The sequence below is a fragment of the Vigna unguiculata genome, chromosome 2, assembly GCF_037176805.1.
Source record: "Vigna unguiculata cultivar grain cowpea cultivar isolate G323 ecotype 2 chromosome 2, ASM3717680v1, whole genome shotgun sequence".
Taxonomy (NCBI): Eukaryota; Viridiplantae; Streptophyta; class Magnoliopsida; order Fabales; family Fabaceae; genus Vigna; species Vigna unguiculata.
Window position 1 is genome coordinate 8,097,383 of NC_140793.1, and position 8,820 is coordinate 8,106,202.

Below are 8,820 nucleotides of genomic sequence, written 5' to 3' on the forward strand. Positions count from 1 at the left end.
CATTTGTATGATGATGAAGTTGGCTTCAAATTTGTAGATATTTATTTATTTACTTTTACATATTTACCTAATTGAGGACAAATGGTAGTGCATAACAAAAAATAAATGTAACGTCCCCTTTAAAATATCTTTATTAGTAATTAAGGAAACTTCTATGAAACTGAGGAAAAAGGTAGGAAAATAGCATGTATTATGGAAGAAAAAATACATAAATCCAAGGAAGGAGAGAACTTTTGGAACAAAACCTTTTCAATATAGTTTTACTAGAAAAATGAATTTCGAAATTATGAATTGGAAAGCGATATGGAGAGATATATTGGAACAAAAATAAACATATTCATGGTGGTGAAAAGGATATGATAAAAAGAGAATGGATGAACTTGTTCGAAGGAAATATAATATGGAAAATAGGAACAATTAAATAGTATTTCTTGAAATCTCGTAAAAAATGTAAGTGGTTTTTCATTAAATTTTTAAGATGTTTTGCTTCTTTTTTTATTATATGATGCGTATAAATAATGCTTTGTCAATGGTATAATTTTCTTTAATGCTTTTTTCATGACATGGTCTTGATTAGTAAAAAAAGTTTATAAATCTTTTTTACTGTATGTTTGCAAAAATGTTTAAAATAATTATTTGAAATACTATAACAAAAGGTATAATTACTTATTTGGTATCTCAATTTTCTGATTAAGTTTAATTTGATATCTATACATGTTGTGAAATTTTTAATTTTTTAATATATATATATATATATATATATATATATATATATATATATATATATTTAAATTTTTAAATTTTTTTCAAAAAATTTAAACCTATCACGTGTCAGTTTATCATCGTGTCACGTGGTAGCTTACAATCATGACACGTGACAGTGATAATAGTTATATTCAATTTAGTCCTCTATTTAAATTTTTTGTTTAATTTAGTATCCTAACTTTTTAAAATGATCCAATTTCGTCCTCTCCAATTTAAGATCAAATTAGTAAATAATCTTAATTACAATTTATATATATATATATATATATATATATATATATATATATATATATATATATATATATATATATATATATATATATATATATATATATATATATATATATATATTACAATAACTTTTTCTAATATATACATCAAATCATCAAACCAAAAGTATGAATACCAATTGAACTTAACCAAAAAGTTAAGATACTAAATTAGTAATTACACTTAACCAAAATTACTTTAGACAACGATATACAAATGTGATGTAAATTATAAAAATCGTGGTCTAAAAATTAGACCATAATTTTTTAGGCATGATATAGGTGAGTGTAGCTATAGATAATAAACAATGATTATTAGTACGACAATACCCTTAAAATTGTTGCTTAAAATCTTCACAATAGACAACAAATATTCTGGTTGATTTTAGACCTTACATATACTTTTAGACCACATTTCTACTAGTTTTGCTCACATAGTTTAAAGCAACAGTTATATAATCATGGACTTTCATGATATTATACAACATTTATAAAAATGTTTATTATATATTTAGGCCACATTTACTTAGCTGTTGTCTAATTTAGTGTGGTCTAAACTATAAAATGTTATAGTGAAAGACTCAATGATCTCGTAATACAATAACACCGCCCCATATCATTCCTCCTCTATAATGATTAAATCCCGAGAAAATTGCAAGGGACTTATGATCTCTATTTGTACAATATGTTGTGTCCAACGAAACGACAGCTCCATAATAATGATAGTCAAATAACATTCTTTCCAGCTTCACCATATGTCATATCTCTTTGCCTCCTTGAGTTCAAATAATTCTTTGTATCTTCTCTTGTATAGCCTAAATTCTCTCTACCTCCTACATATTTACTCATCAAATCAAATGATGCCTTTTATTGAATCCATGTCTGTTATGCTATTTCAAGATCATATGCTTGATAATATGTTATTTTTCGTTGAGAAGGTAATATATGAATGGTTTCTAGTGGATGAAGCGAGTGATTATCATCATCAACAAAATCAACTACTTTATATCTTTTCCTAACTCTTTTAACTTTCATTATTGCAACACATCCATTTCTTGTCTCAGGTCTTATTGGTCTTAAAGTCTCTTTTATCTGATTTTCGCATACCTTCCTTAAATGTAAGAAGTAATAGACCCATTTTTTTTTATTCTTTTTAGGGTAGTATTTTCTAACTTCAAAACCTTTATTACTATCATAATTAACCAAAAACTTCCATGCATCTTTTAGATTATCAAATTCAAGACCAAATTTAAGATTCAAACTTGTATAGATCAAATACTCCTATAAAAAACATGAATAAAACTAAAATAATTTATTAAATACATAATAAAGCATAAAGGCATAATCATGATAGAAAAATATGTTTATACATTTAAATGTATTGTGAAAAAAAAACGAAACACACACACACACAAACAGTTGCTCGGGCTTGGTCATTGCGACCCCTTTGTGAGGAGGTACCCCTTCTCCCGAAGTTACGGGGCTATTTTGCCGAGTTCCTTAGAGAGAGATGTCTCACGCCCCTAGGTATTCTCTACCTACCCACCTATGTCGATTTCGGGTACAAGTACCCATTTGTTGAAGGTTGTTTTCCTAGGAGTATGGCATGGATTACTTCAGCGCTTCAGCGCTGTAACGTCTCGTACTCGAACTTTGGCTTGAGGCACACACACACACACGTGGCACACACACACACACGTGGCACACACGCACACACACACACACACACACGTGGCACACACACACACACCACACACGCACACATGCACGCACACATGCACGCACACACGTGGTAGTGGTAATGGTCATGGTTATTGTGCTCACGGGTTGACTCGTAAACCCGTACGAGTCTACGAGTCACTACACTGTTCACGAGTTAACTCGCTCGTAAACTTGTTTTTTTTTAGACTCGGAGTGGACTTAGAATAAACTCAGTTGACTCGTAACAGACTCCCGAGTTCGAAACGAGTTACTGAGTTTGTAATGGGGGACAAAACGACATGAAAATATGTCGTTCCTATGCGGATTTTAAACCCAAAAAAAAGCCCCAACATCAGAAATTGAAGACCCATATGAAATCAGAGATTGAACCCCCACAAACCCTAATCGAAAAAGAAGCAAAGATTGAAGCAGCCCCGACAAGAATCGAAGGTGAAAGCACCAACATTTTCGTAGCCTCACGACCTCCGACCAGCTTCGCGACATCGCATTTCGTATTTCGCATTTCTCTTCTCTGATCTGTGTGTCCCGTAGTTGAGTGGTAAGCAAATGGGTCTTCACAAATGGGTCTTTTCTGATTTCACAGTTCACATTTTATAATTTGATTTGAAGAAATGGGTCACAATGGTTATTTAAAAGTGTTAAAATTGAAATAGGTCTTGAATCATGATGTTGAAATGGTCACATAGTACCGCTGAAATGGGTCTTTATTTTCTTTATATAATTTATTTTTTTTATTTATTGTTTCTTAGTTTCTTAATTATTGTTATTACATATGTTTATATGTTTATTTTTTACTTATAGTTTTCTAAAAAGACAAATAATTTTATTTTTAGTTGATTGCTGTTTTGCAATGTTTGGAAGTGGGACAACTTCAAAATTTTGTGAGCCTAATGCTAGACCTCTTAGACCTAGAAGTAAGAATGCTTCAGGAAATCGTACTGACATTGGATGGAAACATGGAACAAATGTTTTGGGCAATGGAAAAAAAGTTAAATGCAACTATTGCTCAAAAACATTCAATTGAGGAATTTTCGGATTTAAGCATCTGGTACTAGATATGATTCTGAACCATGTGCCTCAGTTCCTGAAGAAGTGAAAGTTGTAATGATGAAAGTTGTGGCAGAGGCTAAGGATGTTTCAGAAAAGAAAAGAAGACGAAATACAATTGATGACTTTGATGATGAGCATATTGAAGAGGTGGATACCAATCAAAGTAGCAATAGTATGATGTTCAAAAATAAAGGAATAGAAAAATTCAGTCAAGGTGTTCAATCTACTTTAAATCAACTGTACAAGAAAGGGGATAAAGAAAAAGTTGATACTCAAGTGGCTGAATTTTTTTACACAAGTGCTATTCCATTCAATGTTATTAGAAATCCTGCTTTTGCAAAAATGTGTGAAATGATTGGAAGATATGGAGTTGGCTACAAACCTCCATCATATCATGGAGAAAAACTTTTGAAACAAGTAGTGCAAAAAATCGATATAATCCTTGAAGAGTTTAAGAAGGAGTGGAAAAGAACCAGTTGCACTATCATGTCTGATGGGTGGACTAATAAGAAAAGATGTTCAATTTGTAAATTTCTAGTGAATAGTCCTAAAGGACGTGTTTCTTTATTCATTGGATACATTAGATATCTTTATAACTGCAGATAAAGTGTTTAAGATGTTGGATGATGTAGTGGAATTTGTTGGAGAGGAGAATGTGGTTCAAGTGGTTACCGATAATGCTGCAAATTTCAAGGCAGCTGGGGAGTTATTGATGAAAAAAAGGGGGCATTTGTATTGGACTCCATGTGCTGCCTATTACATTGATTTGATCTTTGAAGATTTTGAGAAACATTTAAAGGTCCATCAAATTACTATCAAGAAGGGGAGAAGAATCACTACCTACATTTATGGTAGAGCAATGCTAATTAGCATGCTGAAGAAGTTCACCAAAGGTAAAGACTTGATAAGGCCAGGTATGACTAGATTTGCCACATCTTATTTAACTCTTGCATGTCTCCATGAATTGAAAGCATCGTTAATGAGCTTATTTAGCTCTAATGAGTGGAAATCAAGCAAATTTGGAACTTCAATAGAAGGGAGAAAAATTGAGCATGTGGTATTAGATAGCCGATTCTAAAAGAATGTAACCACTTGTCTCAAAGTTGCTGCTCTTTTGATGGTGGTCCTTCTACTAATGGATTCAGATGTAAAACCCGCAATGGGTTTCATTTATGAAGAAATGGATTCTACAAAAGAGAAGATCAAATTTAACTTTAATAATATTAAGAAAAGGTAATATTTATATACCTTATCTCTTTTAGATTGTCAATCCATATTTTGTGTAATTATTTCTAACATTGCATGATTGCATAATTGTAGTTATGAAATAGTTTGGAACATAATTGATGAGAGGTGGAATAATCAACTTCATAAACCTTTGCATGTGGCTGCATATTACCTTAACCCTCACATGCACTATGAACCTAATTTTAGAAATGATGATGTTGAGGTAAAGGAAGGGTTGTATGAATGCATGAAAAGATTGGTCAAGGATGTTGCAGAGAGGAAAAATATTAATTTGCAGCTTATAGAGTTTCATTTTGCAAAAGGACTTTTCTCAATGGAAAATGCAAAAGATTGTAGGAAAGTTATGCTTCCTGGAGAATGGTGGGAGATGTTTGGAGATGGAACTCCAGAGTTGAAGCGATTTGCTATTTGAGTTTTGAACTTAACTTGCGGTTTTTATTATTGTGAGCGTAATTGGAGCTCATTTGAAATGGTAAGTTAACTTTGTTAAGTTATTTTTTGCTTCTAATTTTTGGCTTGTAAACATTCATATTTGTTTATAGGTGCACATAAAAAGAAGAAATCGTTTGCATCAGAAAAAGAGGAATGACTTGGTTTATGTCATGTACAACTTGAAGCTCAAAAGTAAACAAATTAGGAAAACGGTTGCTCTCTCATTTGATGATATTGAATCTGATGATGAATGGATAACGAAAGATGGAGATAATGTTGGGTTTGAGCTAGTTCAAGGTGAAGGTGACGAGGGAAATGTTGACATAATTGGGTCAAGTTCAGTTGATTTTACTTTAAGAGCATTTGATCTTGATAATATAGTTTTTTATGCCAATGTTGATGATGCACACTTATCATCTGAGGAAGAGCTTGATGGTGATGGAGAAGATGATGAAGAAGAAGATGATGTTAGAGATGATATATTTAGAGGATTGGAGCCAGAAATTTGAAGTTATTTATGTTGTGATTTGTATTAACTTATGTGTTTGGTGTACTTTGAACTTATATAACTAGGGCATGTGTGTTGAACTAAGTTATTTTAGAATTATTGAACTATTGTTTACCTTTTGCATTAATTGTGGTGGTGAAATTTTGAATTTGTATGGTACTATATACAACTTTTCAGATGAAGTAGACTCTTATGAGTCTACGAGTCGAGTCTGTGAGTCGAGTCTACGAAGCTCTCACGAGTCTATGTAGACTCTCGAGTTTGATAACCTTGGTAGTGGTTGTGCTCAATTTAGTCATTTATTTAAAATTTTGCAGAAATATTGGTCATAATAGAAGAAACTATCCAAATAGATACTAAATTTTCATTTTGAGTAATTCTTATCACTACATTGCATCAACTTTGTCTACTTTAATTTCAATGTATGTCATCCATTAATTATTAAGATGTTTCATTTCTTGTACTTTTTATTAAGGAAATCTTCCTTTTCTTTCATGTGCATATTATTCTCCTATTAATTACTCAACTAAATTTTTAATTTAAAAAAAAATAATTGTAATAATTCAAAACGTGAAAAAAAATTTAGAAAAATAAAAAAATTTACTTGTCATCTTCAAACGACTACTTCATCAAAATTACAAGACTCAAGTCGTACTAATATAATACAACTTTGCTTAAGTAATTAATTAAAGTCATATCATAATGACATGACTTTACTTTTACAGCAAAATCTTTTCATTTTAGCACGACTTTTTCACAACAAAATCTTACTATTTTGACACAACTTTCTCTCCTTGAATATTTTTAAAAAAATTGCCCCATTTTTTAAATTATAAAAGTAAATTGCACCATAATTGTAAAAAAGCCACCAATTCTTCTATCTCTTTTTCTTCCCGCGGTCTCTGATTATATATCCAATTTTCTCAAGTTACAGAAAATATACTACAAAGCTTTATCGAAAAGATAAACAATTATGATTAGACACGTTGATTGGACACAAACTCTCTTTCCTTCCACACATCGTCTCCTTTCCGATTCCAAGCACAAAACCTCCTTCCCTACGCTAACTACAGCTCTCTCCTCTAATTTTCATTTTCATTTTTTTACTAAGCATATCTCTTGAAATTTGAAATACAAAATAAAAATAAAAAATATATTTCAGATAGTATAATTCAAAATATATTTTATTTATTACAAATTGTATAATTTAGAATAAAAATTTTATATTTCAAATTATACAATTTGTAAATATAATGTAAAAATTAAAAATGGATTCTGAATTGTATAATTCAGAATGAAAAATAATAAAATAAATTTTAGATTATATAATTCAGAATGTAAAATTTGTATAATTCAAATTATGCATTTCTTATTTTATATTCTAAATTATGTAATTTGGAATATAAATTTTGTACTTTGGATTGTATATTCTAAAATATTTTTGAATTATGTGTTGCGAAATTAAAAATGAAAAGAGGGTAAAAATAAAAATGAAAATATATGGAGGTCATATTATAGAGGTGCATAAAGAAATATTCTTTTAATTGAGTTTCTAGACTTGATTAGAGTCATATTAGGCCCATAAATTTTGTAGAATTCGTATGGTTTCTTCTTTCTGCACCTCTAAAGTTTTCAATTATTTTGATTATGCCCTTAAGAAAAATAAATGAAAATTAAAATCTTAATTTGCTAAGTAGTAATTATGGCAATTGGTGGTATTTATTGTGGTGGTTATATCAGTGACACTGCATTCCCAAATGATTTCTTGTCTCTCACTCAAATTGAACTGCAGTTAAAACCTAAACTGGATATCCATATCCAGCTTAAAACGTTACCGAATTTTGAGATTTGGTAAGAAAATGACACTTTCGGTTTGGGATAATCCCGCTTCCAGATGTCAAGATCTGGTGAAGCTTTTCCATATGTTTTTCGGATGTCGAGTTTCGAAAGTAACGTGAAATTCCCATACTTCCAAATGTCGAGATCCAATACTTCTAAGTGCCTTCCAGATGTTGACATCCGGTGACTACGAATGTCACATGACATAACTTTTGGATATCGACATCCGGTAAAGCTTTTTCAGTTATCTTCTGGATGTTGAGTTCCAGAAGGAACATAAAATCTTTATACTTTCGAATGTGGAGATCCGGTATGTATAAATGTTTTTCGGATGTCGACATCCGATGACCACAGATGTCACGTGACATAGCTTCTGGATGTTAAGATCCGACAAAGCTTTTGCAGTTGTCTTTCAGAAGTTGAATCTAAAATATATGAAAACAAACACCTCTGGAAGTTACCCTTATACCCGTATCTAATTTTTCGACATCTGTCCAATTTTTTGGTTTTTTTGTCATTCTCCTCTCTTAACTCTTTTAATATTTCCGCTTCCCTTCCCGCTCATCTTTTAGGGTTTGTGGCATACGAGGATGGCTTGCGAATTTCAAAATTCCTTCCTCTTCTCCTCCTTCCTAAACACCCTCTCTGCTTCTCTCCTTACTAAACACCATTTCTGCTCCTCTCCATTTTTCAGTTCCAAGAAAAAAATGATTTAGTTGTTACAAAATTGGTTTATGTATGTTGCTTTCACTTTGGTTGACCGTGTTGAAATAACGAGGATGACTACAGGGACAGGCGTTGGCTCCGATGATGGCGGTGGCTCGGGATCGTGTTGTCGTTTCTGTTTGTGAGGATTGCGATCTTGAGGTGCTGACTCCAAGTTTTTGTGTAAAAGGGTATGTTTTTCTTTTCTTTTTTGTTAGTACCATTTGTGTGTTCTAAAGTTTTCTAACTTTTCTTATTCTTTTGTCCCTCTGTACTTTAACG

The 8,820-nt window shown here is 31.4% G+C and overlaps 1 pseudogene; it reads left to right on the forward strand.

Annotated features, from left to right (window-relative positions):
• Positions 1-2,403: 2,403 nt before the first annotated feature.
• On the forward strand, positions 2,404-6,213 carry LOC114174418 (uncharacterized; annotated as a pseudogene).
• Positions 6,214-8,820: the final 2,607 nt, after the last annotated feature.